At 42.5% G+C, this 23,660-nt stretch overlaps 1 long non-coding RNA gene across 2 annotated transcripts in view; it reads left to right on the top strand.

Moving 5' to 3' along the window:
* Positions 1-2,930, top strand: part of LOC100611392 (uncharacterized) — a 31,322-nt gene extending 28,392 nt beyond the window's left edge. The window contains exons 5-6 of one of the 2 annotated variants that reach the window (XR_129313.7): positions 1,644-2,066; positions 2,483-2,930. This is a non-coding gene — a long non-coding RNA (uncharacterized LOC100611392). Of the gene's footprint in view, positions 1-1,643 lie in introns of both variants that reach the window. The other variant, XR_008541196.2, reaches the window with a different exon arrangement.
* The last annotated feature ends 20,730 nt before the right edge of the window (positions 2,931-23,660 follow it).

Below are 23,660 nucleotides of genomic sequence, written 5' to 3'. Positions count from 1 at the left end.
CTCTCTTCTCCTGTCTGCTGCCATGTAAGACATGCCTTTCACCTTCTGCCATGATTGTGAGGTGTCCCCAGCCCCATGGAAATGTAAGTCCATTAAACCTTTTTTCTTCCCAATTTCAGGTATGTCTTATCAGCAGCATGAAAACTGACTAATACAGCAAATTGGTACCAATAGAGTGGGGTGTTGCTGAAAAGTTACCCAAAAATATGGAAGCAACTTTAGAACTAGGTAACAGGCAGAGATTGAAACAGTTTGGAGGGCTCAGAAGAAGATAGAAAAATGTGGGAAAGTTTGGAACTTCCAAGAGACTTGTTGAATGGCTTTGACAAAACTGTTGAGAGTGATATGAACAATAAAGTCCAGGCTGAGGTGGTCTCATAAGGAGATAAGGAGCTTGTTAGGAACTGGAGCAAAGGTGACTCTTGTTATGTTTTAGCAAAGAGACTGGTGGCATTTTGCCCCTGCCCTAGAGATTTGTGGAACTTTGAACTTGAAAGAGTTAATTTAAGATATTGGTAGAAGAAATTTCTAAGCAGCAAAGCATTCAGGATGTGACTTGGGTGCTGTTAAAAGCATTCAGTTTTATAAGAGAAGCAGAGCATTAAAGTTCAGAAAATTTGCAACCTGACAATGTGATAGAGAAGAAAATCCTGTTTTCTGAGAAGAAATTCAAGTCACCTGCAGAAATTTGCATAAGTAATGAGAAACCGAATGTTAATCCCCAAGACAATGGGGAAAATGTCTCCAGGACATGTCAGAGGTCTTCACAGCAGCCCCTCCCATCACAAGCCCAGGGGCCTAGGAGGAAAAAGTAGTTTTGCGGGCCAGGCCCAGGGTCCCCGTGCTGTGTGCAGCCTAGGAACATGGTGCCCTGCATCCCAGCTGCCCCAGCCATGGCTGAAAGGGGCCAACATAGAGCTCAGGCTGTGCCTTCAGAGGGTGCAAGCCTCAAGCCTTGGCAGCTTCCACCTGGTGTTGAGCCTGTGGGTGCACAGAAATCAAGAATTGAAGTTTGGGAACCTTCACCCAGGTTTCAGAAGATGTATAGAAATGCCTGGATGTCCAGGGATAAGTTTGCTGCAGGGGTGGGGCCCTCATGGAGAACCTCTGCTAGGGCAGAAGGGAAATGTGGGGTTGGAGCCCTCACACAGAGTCTCTACTGGGGCACTGCCTAGTGGAGCTGTGAGAAGAGGACGACTGTTCTTCAGACCCCAGAATGGTAGATCCACCCACAGCTTGCAATGTGCACCCAGAAAAGCTGTAGACACTCAATGCCAGCCTATGAAAGCAGCCAGGAGCAAGGCTGTAACCTGAAAAACCACAGGGGTGGAGCTGCCCAAGACCATGAGAAGCCACCTCTTGCATCAGTGTGACCTGAATGTGAGACACGAAATCAAAGGAGATCATTTTGGAACTTTAAGATTTGACTCCCTGCTGAATTTCAGACTTGCATGGGGCCTGTAGCCCCTTTGTTTTGGCCAATTTATCTCATTTGTAATGAGAGTCTGCAAGAAGAAATAAAGGTTTAATGGACTTATAGTTCCATGTGGCTGGGGATGCCTCATGGCATCCTCAGTGTATTTACCCAATGCCTGTACCCCCACTGTATCTAGGAAGTAACTAATCTGCTTTTGATTTTACAGGTTCATAGGTGGAAGGAACTTGCCTTGTCTCAGATGAGACTTTGGACTGTGGATTTCTAAGTTAATGCTGAAATGAGTTAAGACTTTTGGGGACTGCTGGGAAGGTATGATTAGTTTTGAAATGTAAGGATGTAAGATTTGGGAGGGGCCGGGGTGGAATGATATGGTTTGGCTGTGTCCCCACCCAAATTTAATCTTGAATTCCCACGTGTTGTGGAAGGGACTCGATGGGAGGCAATTGAATCATGGGGCAAGTCTTTCCTGTGCTGTTCTCGTGATAGTGAGTAAGTCTCATGACAACTGATGGTTTTAATAAGAGGAATTCCCCTGCACTAACTCTCTTTCTTTTCTTGTCTGCTGCCATGTGAGATGTGCTGTTCACCTTCTGCCATGATTGTGAGGCGTCCCCAGACACATGGAACTGTAAGTCCATTAAACCTTTATTTCTTCCCAGTCTCAGGTATGTCTTTATCAGCAGCATGAAAATGGACTAATATAGCACCTCTGCTGACAGCTATAGGACCAAGGACTGTAGACCCAAATGCAGCAGGTAACCTTCCCTCTGGCTGAGCCTTGGACCATCTTGTGTCCTGCCTCTGCTCTACTTCTGGAACCTTCTGTATCACACCTGCCTGTCATTTCTTGTTAGGTGTGCACACTGTTCCTTTACTCCTGCCCCAGGGAAGTGTGCCTGAGTTCTTCTTTTGTTGACCACCTGGGCTGAGGATCAATGCTGCCACCAGCTGTGGGCATGTCTGGAATTTTCCCTGGAATCCACGGACAAATACACTTGTTCAGTTTTTAATTTATTTTAAATTTTTATTTGTGCTCCTCCACAGCCACACGTATTTTCCTGTCATGAAGATTTTCTTTAATAAAGCTGCAAGTTTTGGGGAAAGTATGTGTGATGACTGGGAACTGATTCCCGAAGGCTAGCTGCAAACCACGACTGGGAAAGAAGCAGGATGGGCCCAGACTTTGCAGTGGCTGCTGTCCACCAGAACATTCAGGTTCAGAAGGGTCGTGGGGGTCCCCGAGCCTGCTGAAAGATGAGGCCCAGTCCTGGCTCCACTCAACTTACCGCATCCATGCTTCATTGCTCCTCAAAGCACTCACGACTCTGATATTTTGCTTCTATATTTGCTTCTTATTTGTCTCCCATCACTAGGATGAAATCTTCCAGAGAGCAATGGTTTTCTCTGTCTTATTCACTGTTGTAAATAGTGCCTGGCACATAGTAGGCACTGAATAAATATTTGTTGAATCAATGCATGAATGAAACTTCAACACGCATTTTGTCATTTTTTGCCCATTAAGTAATGAAAAGTCTACCTAGGCCATAACTAAATTTTCAGGATATAGTGCCATGGTGGCTGGTGCCAGCACTGTCATAGGCTCTCCACCTTTCACTGCCCTCTTCCCCACTGGAACCACTTTCTTCCCTTTTCACATACACCTGATAGCCTGCAGGTTATTGTTGTCATCAGAGTGTTCTTCAACTTCCAGAATGCCCTTGCTATTCGTGAAAATCCTATTTGACCCACATAAAAGCACACCACTTGTTAAATGCCTGCAATGGGCCAGGAGCTTTGTATTCATCACACTATTTAATTCTCCTAGGAACTCGAGAGTCAGGCTTTCTTCTTCCTCCTTAACAGGTTAAAAAAAAAAAAGCTGAGGCTCCACAACATTGACATCCTTGTCCAAGGCCTTGAGGCTCAGGTAGAAAAGCCTCAATTTCAACTCAAGTCAGCTTGACCCCAAGGGCTGTGCTGATTGTCCATGTGCCCCAGACCCACATGCACCTGCTGCCTTAGTCCAGTGAGTGAGAACAGAAGGACAGGGAAAAATATCACCCAGCAGGCCCAGAGATTTGCATGCACAGGCATCATGCTGCATAACATACCTGTGGGATTCTATCTGGGGTGAGCATGAGGAGGTGGATGGTGGGCAGGGTCCTCTATGTTTCCAAACTGTTAGGACAAATAATGAGCTTCAACCCTGATAAACTGATGAAATTTTACAGATTTTTGACTTACTAATGGTTTGAACTCATAGTTTCAACACAACCTCCAAGAGACCTTTCACAAGCTACTACGATTATAAAAGTTTTTCTTACCCAAAAAAACCTAGTTGTCTCTCAAGGGAAGTGCCGGAAGAATGAGCAAAGTTCAATGAAAGAATCAGGGACAAATGTTTAAGTTGGGGAGTTGGGTGGTTTTAAGGGATGAAGAGGTATTTTCTAGGTAAAGGAGATAAGAGGAAGGATATTTCAGGCAGAGGAAAACCAGTGTGCAATCTCTTAGTCCTGAATTTCCTGCTTGTGCATCTCTTATGGAACCTGGGTGGAAAGAGAGATTGTGTTTTTGCTGTCTTGCTTCCTGCTGTGTTTACATAGTCAAGAGCAGTGCCTGGCACAAAACAATTGCATGATAAATCCTTGTGATGTTGAACAAGTGGCATCCTCCATGCCCAGAAGTGACTGGCTGTAGAAAGAACCATCTTTCTTGGTTCTTTCTTCGATCTCACACTGTCAGCCTGTTGCTACATCCTTTTATTCCATTTCTGCCCCCCACAACCCTTTAGAGGTTCTTTTTACTGAAACTAGAACAGTAGTCCTATAAATAATTTCCCCCACACCATGTCTGTGCTCACCACATTTATCCTATCTATTACTGTAAACCTGATATTGTGAAAGAACAGTTAGAATACTTCCTTCCTGTGCTCAAAAACTATCAATGACTTCCTTGTACCTAATTTGATGAGTATAAATGCCTCATCTTGGCTTCCAAGACTTATATGACCCACTGCTTCTTCAATTTCATAACTTACATTTTATCTCTGTAAGTTTTGTGTTCCAGTAAAACTGAAATATTTTCTGCTCCCAGAACATAATTCCTATTTCCTCATCTTTTCTTTTTAATTGAGATGGAGTTTCACTCTTGTCATCCAGGCTGGAGTGCAATGGTGCGATCTCAGTTCACTGTAACCTCCACCTCCTGAGTTCAAGTGATTCTCCTGCCTCAGCCTCCCAAGTACCTGGGATTACAGGTGCCCACCAACACATTCAGCTAATTTTTGTATTTTTAGTAGAGATGGGGTTTTGCCATTTTGGCCAGGCTGGTCTTGAACTCCTGACCTCAGGTGGTCCACCTGCCTCAGCCTCTCAAAGTGCTGGGATTACAGGTGTGAGTCAACGCACCCAGCCTTTCCTCATCTTTTAAACCTATTTTATATGGTTTCTAGGGCATGGAAGAACATTTTCTCCCAAGTACACCTGTTGAGATCTACCTCTCATCTAAAGGGAGCTTGAACACCACAACCTCTGAGGGGTTTTCTGATTAAGCCTTCCTAACACTTGGTATCTTATGAGACATAACATATTCATCTTGGAATTTTATTCTCTGTCCCATGTTTCTAGCCTGAAGCCTTGCATAGAGTAGGCAATCAAAGATATTTGTGGGATTGAACTAAGCACCATTTATGTGACAAACTCTCATCTAGACTCAGGGAATACAGCAAGGAAGACCTTCTGAGGATGATATCAGAAAAATCATGAGAAATTGTTTTGCAAATTCAGAAGTAGTAAGCACATGAGGTAGTATAATGAGGTAGTATAAGATGATGATGATAGTGGTGATGATAATGCTGGTGATGGTGATGATTGTGATGATGATGATGGTGATGGTGATTATGATAGTGATAATGGTGACAATGATGATGTTGGTGATGGTGATAATGGTGATAATATTGATAATGGTGACAATGATGGTGATGGTGATGATGATGATAATGATAATAATGACAATGCTGATGGTGATGGTGATGATGATGAATGTGGAAAATGTTCATAATTACTCCTCCAGGTCTACTCTCCACCTTTGCCATCCTGGTTTGTCTGCTGGGAGGCTGAACCTTATGGACTGTATCAACCAGCCTCCTGCGCCCTTTGGTTTACTATTGGGTATAGCCAATAGAAACTATCAACGAAAAGTCAGAGATTGAAAGAAAAGAGAGTCTGGGTTTTTATTTCCCTAGGTCTCTCTTTGCTGTGACTCAGTTTGCACTTGAAAAATCTTGGCTCTTTTCAGCTAGTCCCTCTCCTATAGTTATAGCTCCTGCAAAAAAACTAGTGACCACTTCTTGCCCATTTGGCCCAGGGTGGTAACAGCTCCCCTTTGTTGCCAGTCCTAGTGTGTGTCACTAATAAGTTCCCTAAATCCTTTCAAAAGCACTATGCAATTTCCCCTTTTCAGAGTATCATCTGCATTTCTTGCTGAGGTGCTGACAGATGCAGTGACTGATGATAACTGTGGTGGTGGTAGCAGTGGTGATGATTTTTCTCTCAGACGGGAGTCTGGGAATCCTAATGAGCAACTCTCTGGAGAGAGGCTACAGAATTGAGGCAGAGATTAGCAAGGTGCCCATTGTCTTACTTGTCTATTACTGTGTAATAAGTTGTTCCAAAACTTGTTAGCCTAAATCAATGTTAATGATTTATTATTTCTTATCCTTGTGTAGGTCAGAAATTTAACAGGGCACAGCAGGATGGCTTGTTTCTGCTCCATCACGTCTAGGACTTCCTCTGGAAGGTTTAAAGGCCAGAGGCTCATTCACTTATGTGTCTACCAGTTGATCCAGGCTGCTGGCTTGGGTCCAAGGGTGAGCATTCAGAGACAGAGAGTGAGGCAAGGTGAAGCCATATTGCCTGTTATAACCTAGCCTCAAAAGTAATGCAGTGTCCCTTCCACCGTGTTCTACTGGTTGAGGCAGTTGTAAAGGCCCACCCAGGTTCTAGGGGAAGGAAGACTGTTTTTTTTTTTTGTTTGCTTGTTTGTTTTTTGAGACAGGGTCTTACTCTGTCACCCAGGCTGGAGTGCTATGGTGTGACCTCGGCTCATTGTAACCTCTGCCTCCTGGGCTCAAGCAATCCTCCCATCTCTGCTTCCCAAGTAGCTGGGGACTATAGGCATGCACCAACATGCCTGTCTAATTTTTGTATTTTTTGTAGAGACGGAGTTTCACCATGTCCCCCAGACTGGTCTTGAAATCCTGGATCCAATCACTCTGCCTGCCTTGGCCTCCCAAAGTGCTGAGATTACAGTCATGAGCCACTGTGCCTGGCTGGCTCCCATCTTGATGGAGGAGTGTTGATGTTGCATTGTATGATGTGGGCTAAACTGATGTATGCCACTTCTGAACCTATGTGTGGATCTCCGTATATCACCCACTCTGTCTTCTCATGCAGTGGCAACTGCAGGATACGTACTGAAAGTGAAAATTACCCAAACAAAAGTCAAGGAACCTAAATTTCTGAGTGATCACTTAGAGAAGAGCCACCCAATCATTACTGACCTTTGTGAGTGTGATAATTAAACTTTTAGTGTGTTAATCTCCTGAGGTTTGGTAATTGCTCCAAGAATGGAATTGTATCCATATTCCCAAACTTCATCTGAACCAGCATATCTCTCTTCCTGTGTGAACACATCTATTAGGACTACAAAAATAAGGGACTAGGGTAATTTCTTCTTCCTTCCACTCCACATATTAGTGAGCAGTCAAGTCACTGTGGGAAAGAGAAGAAAATCTTAGGACTCCCAAGGTCATGAATTGATGAGCTGTCTGACTATATTCAAAAAGGGATTGCCCAGAAGAAACTATCAACTGGGAAAGGAGACTATTTATAGAATGAGAGAAAATATTTGCAAGCTATGTATCCGACAAAGGTCTAATATCCAGAATCTATTAGGAACCTTAACAAATGTACAAGCAAAAAACAAGCAACCTCATTATAAAGTGGGCAAAGAACATGAACAGAAACTTTTCAAAAGAAGACATACACGTCGACAACAAGCATATGAAAAAATGCTCAATATCACTAATCATTAGAGAAATGCAAATCAAAACCACAATGAGATACCATCTCACACCAATCAAAATGTCCGCCATTAAAAAGTGAAAAAATAACAGATGCCAGTAAAGTTCTGGAGAAAGGGAACTCTTATACACTGTTGGTTGGAATGTAAATTAGTTCAGTCATTGTGGAAAGTAGTTTGGTGATTTCTCAAATAACTTAAAACAGAATTACCATTCAACTCAGAAATCCCCTTATTGGGTATACACCTAAAGGAATATAAATCATTCTACCATAACGACACATGTATGCATATGTTCATTGTAGCACTATTCACAATAGCAAAGACATGGAATCAACCTAAATGCCCATAAACGGTAGACTGGATAAAGAAAATGTGGTAAATATACACCATGAAATACTACATAGCCATAAAAAGAACAAGATCATAACCTTTGCAGCAACATGGATGGAGCTGGAAGCTATTATCCTAAGCAAACTAACAGAGGAACAGAAAACCAAATACTGCACGTTCTCAAGCATAAGAAGGAACTAAACACTGAGTACATATGGACACAAAGAAGGGAACAACATAACCTGGGTCCTACTTGAGGGTGGAGGGTGGGAGGAGGGTGAAAAAAAAAAACTCCCTATCAGGTACTATGCTGATTACTTGGGTGATGAAATAATCTGTACACCAAACCCCCATGACAGGCAATTTACCTGTATATCAAACCTGCACATGTACCCCGAAACTAAAATAAAAGCGAAAAAAAGGGCTTGGCCAACCCAATCAGTGAAAAAGGGAAAACGTTAACACAAATGCAGTAAATATTCAGTCCTTATTTGAAGGAACTTGGGGAAAATGGAGATTGTTGTGTTAAAAATGATTGGCAGGCATGTGTCTGCAGGGGACTTACCCCACCGCAGAAGACCTTGTCTGTGGGAGAAAGTCGGCCTGATGTCCGTCCCAATAAAAGCCTGGGAAAAACATCTGTCAAGTGATATTTAGAACTGACATTTTCATAAGGATCCAGTCTATAGAGGTTTTTCTCAGGGCTTGGAAAACCGTATTTTTCTTTCTTCCTTCTTCCCATCGTCTGTAATTAAACAATGCTCACAGTGTTAAAAGTATCTTTACAGGGACACTCTTTAAGGATTACATTTTAAAAAGCTTTTTATTTGGAAATAATTTAACAATTTAATCAATAATAACAGCTTAATCATAATAATGATAATAACCTCAACAAATAATATTTCTTTCCTGGGCCATTTGAGAGTAAGTTGCACACATCATGGTTCTTTATCCCTAAATATTTCAGTGTACATTTCCTAAAAATCACAATATTTTGACATGACCATAGCACAATTGTCAATCCCAGTAAACTGAACAATGACAATATTTTTTTCTAACCTACCATCAGCATTCTGATTTTATCAATAACTTGGCTCAATTAGGTGTTAATTCAGCCTTTTGCCCCCTCAGCACACATTGTCATGTCTCTGTGGTCTATTTTAGTCTAAAACATTTCCACACCCTTTCTTTGTATTTTATAATATTGACAGTTTTGAAGAATATAGTCCTTTTAAAAACAGCATGTTCTGTATTTCATGTTCTCTGTTTCTTCATGGTTAGATTCAGGTTGTGCCTCCCTAGCCAGGTACCCACAGACAATACCATGTTCTTCCCAAGGTGTCACTTCAGGGAACACAATATTCATCTCCCCTCCTTGGTGCTGTTGGTTTTCATCACAAAAGGCACTGCCTTCAATAAAACCCTTAAGAGGAAGAAGTCCCTCGAAGGTGTAATTCTCTGAAAACTATTTTCCAAGTTCATGTCTATGGAGTTTCCTACACTAAGAATGAAATATTGGGAGTGGATATTTTTCACGATGGAATGAAGCAAGACATGTATGTCCTGAGCTCAGCGATTGTGCTTTTAACCCAGATTGTCTGGACAGGGCTGACCCTCCACTTCTGGTAGAGTGAGAAGACCAGCAGGGACACAACGTGCCCAAGTGCATTGCCAAGCCAGGACCTGAGACACTTAAGGGAGGCCCACATCTCACCTCAGCCTGGGAAACGAAAGCCCTGACACTGCATTTGTTCTCCACCCATTGCAAAATTCCCAAAGGAGAACAAAGGCTGGAAGGCATCCACTCGGATGGACACCCTGCTGTCCGCCACAAGAGCTGCCCTAATAATTTCCCGTTCTGCTTAGGGGAAGAAATAGAAGGGATGCTCTCCAGACTTTCAGGGATGCTGATTGGAAAGAGCTGGCAAACATGGTCTCAGAATCAAAAAAAATCTTCATAAACCAGACCTATATAAGGCTACATTTAAGTATGCATTGAGCATCACAAAATTAACTTGTGTATTTAAGAGGCTTGATTCTAAGAGGCATTCCTCCATGTTTTATTGTTTCTGAACTTTAGATGTCTCTTCAAATCTATGTCAAATGTAACCAGCTAGTTAATCCATAGAATAGTTGTAGATACTGGTAAATCTATCTGTTTCTAGATAAACGTTCAACTAATTGTTACCTTGTTTTTTCCGCCACTACTGGTTCAACTATTGAAGAATGCAATTTTTGTTGAGAAGGAATTTACGTCACACTAAAGTTTTCCTTTTTTATTGCAGTTTCATGAGTTTTGACAATGCATATTGTCTTGTAATCAACACCCAAATCAAGTTGCAGAACAATTTCACTGGCCACAAAACTTCCCCGGCTTCCCTTAGTGGTCAAACTCCTGCCTGCACACCCACCACCCCTGCCAGCCCCTGTAGTCACTGAGCCATTTTCTATCTTTCTAGTTTTGCCTTTTCCAGAGTATCATATGAATAAAATTATATTTATGTAGCCTTTCTGTGCCTGGCTTCTTTTGCTTAGTGAATTTGACGTTAATCTATGTTATTGCATGTATTATTAGCTTGCTCCTTTTTATTCCTGAGTAGTATTCTGCTGTAGGAATGTACTATAGAACGTTCATCCATTCATCATGTAAAGGAAATTTGTGTTGTTTTCAGTTTGAGGTGATTCTGAATAAAACCTTTATAAACATGAATATATAAGTTTGCACGTGATATGTTTTCATTTCTCCTGGGCAAAAAGGAGTAACATTTCTGGGCAATAGGGTAGGTGTATGATTAATGTTTTAGGAAACTGCGAAACTATTCTCCAAAGTGGCTGTACTAGTTTGCACTCCCACCAGCAACGCATGATAGTTTCATATCTTGGTATTGTCAACATTTTTTTAACCAGTCCATTATGGGCATATTGGTATTTCATGGTGGTTAAAATTTACATTTCCCTAGTGACAAATGATGTTAAGCATCTTTTTCTATATACTTATTTGTCCATATATTTTTTTCGGTAAAGTGTTCAAATTTTTAATTGGTTTGTTTGTATGTTTTTAAACACATATTCTAGGTAAGCTCATTATCTGTGTTTAGCAAATATTGCCCTTATCCCCAGTCTATGGCACTTTTTTTTTTCTTTTTTTAAATTTTCTTGGCAGTGTTTTTTTAAGAGCAGAAGTGTTTACTTTTGGTGAAGTTCAATTTATCAATTTTTTTTACATGTGTTTTTGATGCCATATTTAATAAATATTTGTCTAAGTCACAAGGATTTTCTCTTATGTTTTCTTCTGGAAGTTTTATAATTTTACATTTCAGTTTGTTATCTCTTTTGAGTTTATTTTTTGTGTATGGTTTGAAGTATAGATTGAAGTTGCATATGTTTATATATGGCAATTTCTTTGCTGTTATTTTTTTCCTAGAGACTTCAAATGAAAGGAGTACAAAAATAGAAGACTAATGAACCCTGGCTGAGTTTTAATCAGAAAGACCTAGAGGATAAGGTGGCCCCCACATTCACTAAACACCATCAGCGTATCTAAGATGTTAGAATAGATTGAGATTGTGGCATATCGGTCAAAGGAGATACTAATCCTACAGTTTTTCATACTGGTCAAGCTATGCTTGAATTTCTGTCAAGTTTTTGTGTGATTTTTTAAAAAGAGGGACACTGACAAAAAAAAGAAGAAGAAGAAAGAAGAAGAAGAAGAAAGAAGAAGAAAGGAAGAAGAAGAATAAGAGGGAGAAGAAGAAGAAGGAGAAGAAGAAGGAGAAGAAGAAAGAAGAAGAAGAAAGGAAGAAGAAGAGGGAGAAGAAGAAGGAGAAGAAGAAGAAGAAGAAGAAGAAGAAAAAGCAGAAGAAGAAGCAGAAGAAGAAGAAGCAGAAGCAGAAGAAGCAGAAGCAGAAGAAGAAGAAGAAGAGGAAGAAGAAGAAGAAAAAGAAGAAGAAAAAGAAGAAGAACTAGAATGATCTGTGTAGGTTTGGCCTAAGGGTGGAGGGCAGGAAGGTTAGGGAAGTAAGAACCTGACCATCATTTCTGATGAGCAAGAAAGAGGCTTTATTATTTGGAAAGGCAGCTTAGTGTTGGTTAGGCACAGCGGCTCATGCCTGTAATCCCAGCATTTTGGGAGGCTGAGGCTTCAGGATTGCTTGAACCCAGGAGTCCAAGACCAGCCTGGGCAATGTATCGAGACCCCATGTCTACAAATAGCAATAAAAATATTAGCTGGCACCTTCAGTCCCAGCTGCTCCACAGGCTGAGGTGGGAGAATCACTTGAGCCCAGATTCCAAGCCAAAATCCTGCCACTGCACTCTAGCTTGGGTAACAGAGTGACAGCCCATCTCAAAAAAAAAAAAAAAAAAAAAGAAAGAAAGAAATTAAAAAAAAACCCCTCAAACTTTGATGTCGGCCAAACTGGTGTAAAATTTTAGTCCTGTATCACTCTGGTTGTGGGATGTTAAGTGACTTGCTTAACCTCTCTGATTTTTGTTTCCATATCTGTAAGACATAGATAAGAAAACTCCCTGTCTCATAAGTTGTTATTGTCGGCAATTAAAATAAGGTGATCTATGGCAAACACCTAGCTCAATGCTTGGTGCTTTGCATGTGCTTCAAAAACTGCTAGCTGCTTTTCTTGCTACTTATTATTTACCCATTCAAGTTTCAAGGGAATGATCACTGGGCTTCTACTATGTATCAAGCACTGGGGATATCAACATGAGATAATAATTCCTCTAGAGGCTTAGCCTAATAGAACTGGAAATTGGACCAATATAGTCAAGTGAGTAGAGACTGAATGTAGGGTTTAGTTATTTTCATAGGAGTCATCCTGGGTACATATGTATATGGTATTAATATATATAGGGTGAGATATGGATTGAGACTGTATACATTTACCAGAGTGGGCCTTTTGTTTGTTTTACAGCAAAGATGATGTTAAGTCAAAGATGCATCCTATAAACGATGGAATTTTCAACTGAAAGAAGTAGGATAAATACAAGACTAATAAGGGCATGAGTCAACTCAGAGGCCAAAAGCCAAGCACTTCTCTCCAGAGGGCTGAGCCTTGAACTAAGCTTTAAAGAAATCAGTGAACCAAGTGGGACGAAAGAAGATGAAGAAGGTGGTCCACATTGAGCAGTTAGCCAGTTTCCTAGAGTGTGGTGGTGAAGAACGTGAGTTTTTGAATCTAGACAGAATGGTTTTGAAGGATTCTGAGAAATGTGTTGACCTCTTTGGACTCCAGTTGCCTCACTTGCAAGGCATTAATAATTTCTCCATCAAAGATAGTTGTAATGATGAAAAGAACCATTTGTGTAGCTTCCAGTGAGCACCCAGTGCTGGTTGATTTTATATTTATCCACAGAACTCAAGCAATCCAGTTAGTCTGGAGCAGAGGGTGGGGTCAGGGGTGGTGGAGAATCAGATTTGAGAGACAGCAGGGCCAGATGATCAATGGGCTTGAATCGCACCATATGGAATGTGGATGTTATCTCTAAGGTAATGATTAACCAGAGAAGAGTCTTAAGCAAAGAGCACAGAATTTTAGAAAAAGCACCTGGGCACTGAAGAGGACAATAAATTGCAGGAGGTCCTACAGGAGGCAGGGAGAGCAATTAGGGGAGTTGCAGGAACCAAGGCAAGAAATGGAACCTGTGGGAAGTGAGACAATGACAGAGGGACCAAGCATAGAGGGCAGAAGCGAGTAACATTGAAGAGGCAGCACTAGTGGCTTGGTTGGCTGTCAGAGGTGATGAGAGGTGGAGGCACAGGCCACTTCCAGGTGTCTGACTTGGGTGAGGTGGGAGAAGACAGGGTGGAGTTGGTTTGTAGAGAAAGAAAATGAGTTCAGATTCATCTCAAGGTACCTGTAAGCCATCCAAGTAGACATGTCCTGAAGGAAACTACTATTCAGGTCTAGAATCTAATTGAAAGGTCGAACTGGCAAGGCCAACATGGCAGATGTTGGAAGCACGGTAGAAAAAGCCTTCAGTGGGGATGAGATCACTCAGAGACAATTGGTTAAGAGGCAGCCAGACAGCCTGTTTATATATGCCTCCCTGAGTGACTGACTTCAAGCACACCACTTAACCCTTCTCAGCCTCAGTTTCCTTATCTGCAAAAGGAAAGTGAAAGGACCTGTGACCTTATTTGTGAGTGAAATGGATATCTATATGCAAAGTGCTCAGAGCAGTGCCTGACACAGAGTAAGTCCTCAATGACCTTGACAGTCATCACTGTGATAAGAACAAGGGTAGACAGTGGACACAAGGGGCCTAGAAGGAACCACGGGTGATGGAGAAAAGGCTGAGGGAAAGTGGCTGAGACAGATACAGAGAAGGGTCTTCCAGAAAGGAGGGAATGGAGAAACCTCAAGAACGTTTTAGGCAGAAGCCAAGAGAGGAGACCTTTAGGAGAAACGGAGGGTGCTGGACAGTTTCAGAAGATCCAGAGAGAAACTGAGAAAGGGCCACTGAATCAGACTATTGTGAGCCATTGGCACCTTTGGTGGGGTTAGGTGGCTGGTGGCAGAGGCTGGAGGGGAGAATGAGAACAGAGGGAATAGAGTCAAATAAATGCTTAGCTTAGAAAAGAAATACAAACATATATATGTGTATTGAGCAATATTTAAGGCTGCTGTGTAGAGCAAAACATGTTATCTCATTTAATACAACACATCCAAAGCATGTTATCTCATATAATATAAAATATTTTGCAGTTGAGTAAACTGAGGCTCAGAGAGGGCGCAAGACTTGCTCAAATTCACATAGCTGGTAAAAACGGAATTATCTTAGACTGACTTAGGCTTAAATTCTAAATCCAAGACCCTTCTCTGGTCCAAGCCTCTATAAGCCTCTGAATTCTCTGAGTCACAATTATAAAATCTCCAACAGGAATCAGCTCTGAGCATGGGAGGCTGGAGGGGGAAGCCAAGCAGACACTAGCAAGATGAGCAGGAGGGAAGATGCAGGGTCATGAATCGAGGCCACAGGTCCATTCAGGCACAAGTGTGGGAGGCATGGATGGGGGGAGCAGAGACCCCACACATGGTTTACCAGAAGTGTCTAAATTCCAAAACAGGTCTCAAAATTGAACAGAGCAAGTAGAGCAGTGTTATTCTGAATCAGCCAAGTTATCACGCTTTGCTCCGTGGAGTAAGCCAGCCAGTGGCGAAAACTGTAAGGGGCTGGGCCATGCTGGCAATTATCCCCAGTGATCATGAGTGAGTCAAAGTGAGGGTCATTGGGGGATACTAGACAGATAGTGAAAAGGGGAGACTTGGGAAACCTGGACGCTTACTCAACTTACTGGACAAGGCAAGGCCACAATGCCTTTGAGAATCATTGCAGAAATGGTTCAGAAACAGTCAAAACCAAGGCACACTGTATACTTTATACGATTTGGTGCCCAAAACAAACCAGTAAAATTTGTGTGATGATCCTGACTTTATATAGAATAATACTGATGCCCAGAGAGGTTGAGCATCTAGTCTAGGATCACAGAGATAGGAAATGGGGAAATTGGAATTAAACTGAGACTCCCAAGTTTAGGAAAAGAGAGAGGAGCTTCTGATGTCAGAAAACTTCTTAAAATTGTTCTTTTCCCTTCAGAGATATAAACACCAGAGAAGACACTGACTTAAAATTCAGGCTGCCTATTCGGGGCTGGGGAAGTTATTTGGAGCAGGAAGATTTAGTCTATTAATTTCCTTGATTCCAGATGCCAGACTGACACCCTGCTGCTCCCTGGGTGTGACTGGAATCACTCTCAGAAGTCACAGAAACGTTGGGTAACCGAGGGACTGTGTCTCAAGGCAGCAGGATGATTATGGTGATGTGTGTGCCACCAGTGAGAGTGTGGCTACGATGTTCTTCATCTCAAAGAGTGCCATGGACAACTCATGTGATGGCTCCCCATGGGAGCTGGATTCCAGTTCTGCAGGACACAAGGCCTTTCTGGCTGGCTTTCCAAACATTAGGCCTGGAGAATAACTTCAAGTCCCTGGAGAAGGCTTTGTTCTTTCCCTGTCCCTGGCCTTTGTTCTTGGCAAAGCTAATTAGGCTCAGTGGTTAATTAGCCCCAAAGTGAAGGCAACAATGGCAGAAGCCCTGGTGGCTTCCTCTGCCGGCCTCTCCTCTGCCACGAAGTGGGTAATTTGGGCTGGGGTCTTGGATTCTCAGCTCTTCATCCAAATTATTTCTTCAGCCACATGTACAGAATTCTGTCTCTTGCTAAACTCACCCGTTAACGAAGATCAACATCACTGTCTTCAGAACTGGGCTGGAGAGAGCTGGGACAGCTTTCATAGTCTATGAGTTGTGACCACCAGGACTCATTTGGAAAAAAAGCTTAAGTTTTTTCTGTTTTCTGCACTGTAAATTGCCTCTCTCTGTAAGGGTGGAGAAAGTAAGGAGACAACCAAGGTTCCTCAAATGCCATGTGAAGACATTTTATCTCATCATGTCCTTAAAAGCTCACGTGGCAGGGCCCAGGCTTGTCTAAGCTCAGGAGCAGGCACGCATGCTGCCAGGTGTGCCGGCTGTGAGCTGCACGTACACACGCCCTCAGTCTGTGAAAAGGTCCATTGTCATCTCTACAGACTGGGCCACAGCTCACTCCCCAGCTCAACCTCTGAAGGTCACCCAGCCCCAGTTATTTGTGGACTCTGGATCATAAGAAAGGCTCCTAGGGATTTTGTAGCTTTAAGTACTTCCTTTTCTACTGTGAGGTTCAGAGAGGCCAAGAAATTCCTCTGAGCGCACAAAGGGGTAACCGGGACCCTGACGCCCTATAATTTTTATCAGGAACCCAGCTAGCCTTGGCCAGCTGCCATCCACAGACATGCAGAATGGATGCAAGTGCCTCTAGGCAAAGCCATCAGGGTTTTGCTCTGCTGCTCTTACTTCTCATTCTTCTCCCACCCCAAATCTCTAGGGCGTGTCTGGAGTCTGGTTTCCTTAATCAATTCACATTGAGGGACCAGAGACGATGCATTCCAAATCTTGAAAGACCATAAACTCTAAAGGTTAAGATGAAGTTGGGGGATCACATAGCCTGGATTGGAATGTGTATTTTACTGCTCACTAGTCATGTGATCTTTTTATGCCTCAGTTTCCTCATCTGTAAATAGGAATAATAGAGCTTAACTCCCAAGGCAGCTCTGAGGATTAAATGGGTTAATATGTGTCAAATGCTTAAAACAATGAGCTGTTATTATCTTTGCCTTTCAAAAGTAGGATATCTAGTGGTGTAATTCTAAGAATGGCTCCTTGAGGGTAAAAGCTGTGGAGCAAGGGCCTTCTGGGATCCTGCAGTCACAGTCTAAGATTGTCTCAAGAAGTTGTACACCACAGGCCACCAATGACAAATCCCCTACTCTGTTTTCTGTTTTTTCTTCCCCCACTGGCATTTTCCTGGATGTTTTGTCTCTCTAGGGTGATAAATTAGCAAATACTACTGACTAACCAATTTTGATAGGATTTTCAAAAGAATAAGAATAGCCAGCCACTCTATAGGGACTTACCATGCAAAAATGTTTCTCACTATGTGACATGCAGTCTGCAAAATGGCCACCAATGATCTCTACTTCCTGGTATTGACAGCCGTGGGTAGTATCCTCCTTTTGAGTAACTTACTTCTGAAAAAGAGAATATGGGAACATTGAGGGGGTGTCTATGATTAGGTTACACAAGACTTCAGTCTTGCTAGTGCATTCTCTCTCTCTCTATCTCTCTCTCTCACTGTTTAATGAAGCAAGCTGCCATGTTAGAGAAGAGAGGGCAGGGAGAGACTGGGGCAATTTCCAGTTCATAGCCTGTAAGGGACTGAGGCCTTGAGAAACTGACTCTTACCAACAACCACGTCAGTGAGCTTGGGTACAGATTGTTTCCCAGTTGAGCTTTCAGAGGAGACCTTTGGCCATCATCTTGATATGAGACACCATGGAGCAGAGGATCTGGCTAAGCCAGGCCTGCTTTGCAACAGAAACTGTGACGTAAATGTATGTTAATCAAGCCACTGAGAGGTGGAGTGATGTGTTACACAGCAAGAAGTAACTGATGGCACACACTAGGTTATTGGATTTTATTCCCGCATCATTTTTCAGAGAGATCAACTAACTCCTGCCAGTTCACACAGCTAGTAAGTTGCAGACTAAATATCTGAACCCATATTACAGCTGCTTCTCAGAAGAGGCTACAGAATGTAGGGTCAAAGATTATCTCCTAAGATTTTTGTGCATTTTAGCTTTGGTTTTCTAGAATGATTCCCCTGCTTTCATTGTTTGATATAAGGAAGAAATGAATATTCACTGACTGCCAATCCTTTACCAGGGACTTTGCTTATGTCCTCCAATCCTCCCATGATAAGGTGGGCATCATTAAACCCATTGTACTGTCTTTCCCAGAGTGGGTTTTCCAGACACTGATTCCTCAAGGTGCTCCATGAAAAAAAGGTTCCACAGCTCAATGTGTTTGGGAAACACTGGATGCCCCTCTTGGAAACTGACTTTGCATATGAGTCCCTTAAAGGCCCAGAGGAAATGCAGCAAAGAAATCTACCTAACACACATCCTAATTTTATGAGGCCACAGAAACTCTCATTCATGTAACAACAACACCCTAAGGAATATTTCATAAAATACACTTTTGAAAATACTGGCTTACAGGAAATTTTCCCTCTTGTAGTTTTCTTTTCAATCAAACCCCACAAAAATTTGGTCAAGACAGAGTAACAGTTTCTACTATATAGATAAGAAAACTAAGAGTCAGGGAGTTGTGAAATCATTGTCAAATATTGTTCATCTTGGGATGGTGGCCAATCTCCGCCTTATTTGATGTGATTGGCCACTTCTTTTTGTCTTCTTTCCTCCCTCCCTTCTCCCTCCCTTCCTCCTTTTCTCTCTCCTCCCTCCCTCCCTTCTTCATTCACCTCTCTTCCTCTCTTTCTCGCTCCTGTGATCACAGAATACATTTTTCAGTAATTAAAAAAATATTTTTTTCTGCAACCTGGTTCCACGGTGTCATCTGGAGGCCACTTCTCCTGCTCATCCTTTTTTGCCGAATTCCCCTCACATATCCTCGCCTATCCTGTTGGCAAATGGGTGCATTTCTGTCCACCTTCTGCCCACTCTGGCGCATTCTCCCTGGGTCACCATGTTCCTCTCAGAGCTTCAGCTCACCCCGGAACAGTGGTAGCTTTCTAGTCAAGCCCTTTTCCTAGGCCCTCTCTTGGCTCCAGGTCCTCAGTTAGCCCTACTTCTCATCAGGTATTCCTACTGAGGGACTCTCCCAGTGCCCCGAGTTCAAGCTCAGCTAACCACCCTCCCACACCCATCTGTAAGCCTTCCCTTTCATGTGGGTGCCGTTTCTGAGCTGGGTGACATCCAGTGCAGGAATGTGGGAGACATGCTGAATTCTTCCCTCCTAGTCAGTTCCATCCTCGTTTAAACCATCCCCCACCATGCTGGCCCGGACGCAGCTTCTCCATTCCCATCTCCGCTGCCCTCATTCCTTATAGACTCCTCAGTGGCTGCTGGTCTGTTTCCTGTGGGGCACTGCCTTCTCACCACCACCCACCAGCCCAGTCTCCCAACTCATCCTTCCACAGAGATCTGTCCTCACTGGCAAACCTGACCTTACAGGCTCTCTTTGGCACCTTTGGGAGGGTTCCCCCTTATCTCCAGAATCTAGTCCCTGTTCTTCAACATGGAGTGCGAGGAAGCCCCTGCAAGATCTCATCTCTGCTTCTTCCAGCTTCACATCCCAGACCTCCCTGCTCATTTTCCAGGGGTTCCATGAACTTGCCATTCTGTTTATAATCTCCCTTCCATCAGCATGGACTCTTCTTATATTTTTGTTCACTCACATACTTTATTCATTCTTCAAAACTCTGCTTGATAAGTGATTAAATGGTGACAAAACATTCAGCCTTGTAGTACCGTTTGGGGAAAAATTTGCAGTATATACCAACAATTAACAAGAAAAAAAAAAGTTCCTACATTTTGTCTCTGTAAATTTACCTCTGAGAATTCAGGCTTGAGAAAAATCGAATATAAGAAACATTCTTTAGAGCCAGAGATGTTCATTACAATGTTTTTTATAAAGAAACATTTTCTCAAAATTAGGATAATGATTAAGTTCCTTATTTAATGCTCACTAGAAAGTGAAGATTATAAAGGTGATATAGAAAAGTTGTTCTTGCTATAAATCTCAGTGACACAAACAAAAAGAAGGAAAATTATTATGTTTTAATATTACAACTGTTAAAGATGTGCAAAAAAGATACAGGAAAAAGCACCCAAAACATCACTGTGATTGGCTTAAGGCACTGGGATTACAGGAAGAGGTTTTCTCTTCCATTAAGAAAAAGTCTGTAGTGAGGAGTAGTGGTTAGGATCCCAGGGTCTAGAGCCAGCTGCCTGTGCTGGCTTCTGTGTGACTCCATTTCCTTATCTGAGAAATACACATCATAATAATAGTGCCTGTGTCATAGAGCTTTTGTGGGGGATTAAATGAGTTACTTTAGAAAAAGCTCATAGAATAGAGCTTGGCAAGTAGGAAGTGCCTAACAAATGCTGATTAGCAGTAGTATTGCATATCTACAGGGCTTCTGTCTCCATGAATTCCTGTTGGGTCAGAATGTGTCTTATTTATGTTTACCACCTCAGCTCCTCGTCCATAAAAGGACTTCAAGAAATATTGTTGCTAAATCTTTGAGTTAAGTACCCTGGAAGAATCTAAGGTTTTCCAAAATTCAAATGAGTACCGAGACTTCTCCCCAAGAAGTCTGTGGCCTGAGCCAGAAATGGGAATTTGAGGTCATTGGCAACCCTGGAGCAGGCAGAGGCAAAATTTCAGGGTGGCAACCTTGACAAAGTTCACAGCACACGACTGCCCTTGAATTATGGCTCTGCCGTCTTGCCCAGCTCCAGTTGAGAAGCCAGGAGTTTTCGCTGTGATCATCTGGATGTGACCCTGACTCTGGGAACACAGGGCAATTTACGGCTCTGTTGTGTGAAGCAGTTTAGGTGGAAGAAAGGGGTTAGTTCATCAAAGGCTGGGGGACCTGGCCACTGGCTCGATTTCTAAAATAAATGCCCCGACTCTGCCTCGGTTTCCTTATCTCTAACATCCAGCCCTCAGCAAGTGGTCTTTAGCTCTTCCTGACACATTTCTGGCGGATCATTTTGATTCGGGTTCATTCTGAAACATCCGATTCTCTTCCCCTCTCCCACCCCCACAAGTCTGTGGTCTCCAACATAAACTTCATGCTCTGAGGAAACAGGCTCTGTGAACCCAACTTCAAAGCTTGGCCATGTGAGCACCTTGCAGAAGTGCTGGAGGCAACAATAGGCTTTAGGCAGGGCTGGGTAGGGACTGCCCAGCGGGCACTCTTTAACCTGGCAACTATTGTGTTCAAAGTCATTGCTGCAGGCGCAATGGAACAATGCATTTGGCAACCCAGTCAGGTCAGTGTTCTCAGCTGAGCTGTTCTTGCCAGCATTGCAGAGCTGAGGGCCCTGGGTATAAAGCCTTCCATGACACTAAGTAAAAAGAGTAAAATCCTTTGTTTTTGCTTTTGTTAAATTTAAAAAGTAAATATAGTGTATATCCACATCAAAGGAAAAATTTACATAAGAGAAAGTAAAAAATCTTCCTGTAATCCCAGTCCCTGATCCAATCAGCTCTTTTGGGTACTTCTACTCTTTCTGTTTTCCTTAGGATTTAACACTTCTGTAACCAGTACATAAGAACTTGTCTCTTCGTTGCTTTTTTTTACGGAGCATTTTAATAGGCATAAGATTGCTACATCATCTTTCCACCTATTTTTTAATGACTGGAGAGTATCTCCTCAAGGCAATGTGCCTTAACAAATTAACATTCTTCTGTTTTTGGAGAGTGGTGCCCTATTAAAATTACACTGTAACAAACATCACTGGACTATAACATGTTTTACTGGGTCAGATTTTTTTATCTTTTTTTTTTTGGTTTGGTTTTGCATTTTAGTGATGCTACCTTTATTTACTTATTTATTTTCCAAAACGGAGACCCCAACTAGATGTATTGCCACCAGACATGTGCAAGACTGCACTTTTCAGTTAAGGTGATTTTTCCTTCCAATATTTTATTATGAAAATTTTTGGGCCAGGCGCAGCGGCTCATGCCTGTAATCCCAGCACTTTGGGAGGCCAAGGCGGGCGGATCATGAGGTCAGGAGATCGAGACCATCTTGGCTAACACGGTGAAACCCTGTCTCTACTAAAAAAAAAAAAATACAAAAAAATTAGCCCGGGTTGGTGGCGGGCGCCTGTAGTCCCAGCTACTCAGGAGGCTGAGGCAGGAGACGCGCTTGAACCTGGGAGGCAGAGCTTGCAGTGAGCCGAGATCACGCCACTGCACTCCAGCCTGGGTGACAGAGCAAGACTCTATTTCAAAAAAAAAAAAAAAAAGAAAAGAAAAATTTCAAACACACAGAGCAGTTGACAGGATTTTATAATGCACACTCATATAATAATTCAGGATGACTTTGGAGCTCAAATGTATGTGTGAAATGAGGACCAGAAAACTAGTAGAGAAATGTGTGTCATCCCTGGCTCTGTGGACAGTTTCAAAGAAAATTTTTTTTTAAGTGTATCATTTTTCAGCTTGGGCATAGTAGACATAATAAACATGGTAATTTATTATTATAATATGTTATAGTTTTCATATTTTTCAAAATGTCTTCAGATCTGTTTTCTTGCTTGATCCTCATCTTCAAGTTATAGACAAGGCAGGCGTTATCAGATATTATTTGTATATTTATAGGTGATGAAACAGTGACCAGAGAGGTTAGGGGGCCTGTGTAAGTTTACACAGCAAAAGAGGTGGCGCTGCATTAACTGTGGGAAGCTCTCAGCTGAACCACACTTTTACAGAAATATCTCCCCTTTTCCTCTCCCCTTAACAAAGTCGACTGTCCTGTGAGAAAACCTGAACCTACATCATCACATCCCCACTTATTGTGGGTTTTCATTTCTTTTTTTTTTTTTTTTTTGACAGAGTCTTGCTCTGTTGTCCAGGCTGGAGTGCAATGGCGTGATCTCAGCTCACTGCAAACTTCACCTCCAGGGTTCAAGCAATTCTCCTGCCCCAGCCTCCCGAGTAGCTGGGATTATACACGCCACCACACCCGGCTAATTTTTGTATTTTTAGTAGAGACAGGGTTTTACCACGTTGGCCAGGCTGGTGTCAAACTCCTGACCTCAAGTGATCCACCCGCCTCGGCCTCCCAAAGTGTTGGGATTACAGTCATAAGCCACTGTGCCCAGCCTATTGCAGGTTTTCTATAGCCCTTTTAGCGCTCTGATTCAGTGTGTCTGTGACTTTGAACCTTTTCAGGGCAGGAGGGCAGGAGATGTGTCATGGGTGGCCGGTACCACACATGCCAATGTCAGGGTGAAAGACCGGCCACAAAGGGTGCTCAAGAGCTCCACCCAATTTCAACACTTTTCTAAAGACACAATTTATCTGAAAAAGTAGGACTAATTTGGACAACAATTAGGCCCAACAAGTAAGTGTAAGCATGTGTTGGGGTTTTTTTTCTGGAAAGAAGAAGCAGGGAGAATATAAATTATGTCTGAATGGCAATTCTGGAGGACAAGGGATTTACCCTGGAAAAGTAACCCCCAACACCACCTTCCCCAAGTCTCATGTCTGGGACTACCAAAGGCCCAAGATGTTGCTCATGGCTCAAATGTGATTTTTCGTCATTAATAGTGGTTTCTCTAGAATAGCTCAAGGCTCAAAATAAAAATTTCTCTTCTTG

Source organism: Pan troglodytes, chromosome 21 (assembly GCF_028858775.2).
Source record: "Pan troglodytes isolate AG18354 chromosome 21, NHGRI_mPanTro3-v2.0_pri, whole genome shotgun sequence".
NCBI classification, from domain to species: Eukaryota; Metazoa; Chordata; class Mammalia; order Primates; family Hominidae; genus Pan; species Pan troglodytes.
The sequence above is the reverse complement of the archived record's forward strand: the minus strand, read 5'-3'. Positions and strand labels throughout refer to the sequence as shown.